Below are 1,468 nucleotides of genomic sequence, written 5' to 3' on the forward strand. Positions count from 1 at the left end.
CTACTAGGACGTGTCACCAAAGAGCTTTTGTTATTAACGCGGGGAAGAGATGTGCAACTATACAAGTGTGATTTGTTCACACTTTAATTTTTGGTTATGGTGTTCGGCAGGTTAAGCAAGTGCGTGTGAATCTGAATGAGTGACAAGAGCACAATGGAAAGACAAAGGCCAAAAATTCAAATTTCCTTCCTTGTCAGGTTACTCAGGCTGTTCTGTGCTGACAATTGCACCTTTGTTAATGTCACAATAACCCTATAAAAATGTAAGACAAATGAAGTGATGTGTAAACCAAGTGGGCAATTTTTAAGTATGTGGGAACTACCAGGCTGCAGGTTTATATGTGAGTGTGTGTGTCTAATGTTTTACCACGCAGAGATGGTTGCTGTTAATATGTGCAGGGGCGATAATCTGCTTCTCAGCCATTAATGCAGAAAACCCGTGGGAGAACCAACAGCTGGACTCATGTAATCTTTATCTTTTATTAAAGGCATGCACCCATCAACACACACACATGCACACACACACTATACTCAACATTGACTGCCTCTATTGACCCAAACCAGTATGAATTTGTTGATGTTAATGTATATTTTTTAGATTTCTATAAGAATGAATGTGTAAAAAGAAGAAGCCTGTTTTCAATTTAAAGTGGTTGTTCAAGGCGTGTGCTCTGATGTGCTTTGTGACAAATGAAATGTGCATAGTGTTTACATTTGAAGCTTGTATTGCATGTGCAGTGTGAATGGACTTTGACTGATGTACGACGGCTTGGAGAAATGAAAGCTTTAAACGAAACGCAGTACAAATTCTTGGTTTTCAGTCACAGCAGAAAGGGATGCTGTGATACATCGGTACTAACAGTAATCGTGATATTCATGGGATTTCTGGAATTACTGTCAATAATCCAGTGCCAATGGCTATTTGATTGACATCCCAAGAAAGATGGAATTGCACCTTAATGATGACTGCCACAAAAAAGGACCAATAACAGTAGCCAGGTCGTTTCTGCCACTCTGTGGCTACTTCTGAGTAATTTCTAGCAAAAGACTAATATTGTTACAAGTCAAGGCAGGATATTGGGTATAAGAAAATGCAGCTGAGTACAATAGTAAGCTTTAGAACACTGTGTTGATTCATCTACGTGTAAATCATAGTTTACTTAACAGATTTGTAGCAGCCAGTGGTTCATTTGTGTTGCCCCGTGTCCTGTTAGGTCTCATTTCTTTGAAAAGTTTACTTTTTTAATGCCACTGAATTAATGGAATACACATTGCAATATACTGATTCACAACCCTGTATCATTATACGTGTCAACAGATTCTTGCCGATAACATGCCCCATAGTAATGTGAATATATCCAATTCTTTATATTCCTGGAATAGATGTAAATTATGTAAATAAGCAGTAAACACTTGCAGACTTCACTGACATCCCCTGGGCTCCAAATGGTGTGAATTTGCTCTGTCTT

General features: G+C 38.5%; 1 protein-coding gene across 1 annotated transcript in view; it reads left to right on the forward strand.

Annotated features, from left to right (window-relative positions):
- npdc1a (neural proliferation, differentiation and control, 1a) overlaps positions 1-1,468 on the forward strand; it is a 21,059-nt gene that overhangs the window by 536 nt on the left and 19,055 nt on the right. The window lies entirely within an intron of this gene.

Source organism: Pundamilia nyererei, unplaced genomic scaffold (assembly GCF_000239375.1).
Source record: "Pundamilia nyererei isolate P.nyererei 1_Seehausen unplaced genomic scaffold, PunNye1.0 scaffold00032, whole genome shotgun sequence".
Taxonomy (NCBI): Eukaryota; Metazoa; Chordata; class Actinopteri; order Cichliformes; family Cichlidae; genus Pundamilia; species Pundamilia nyererei.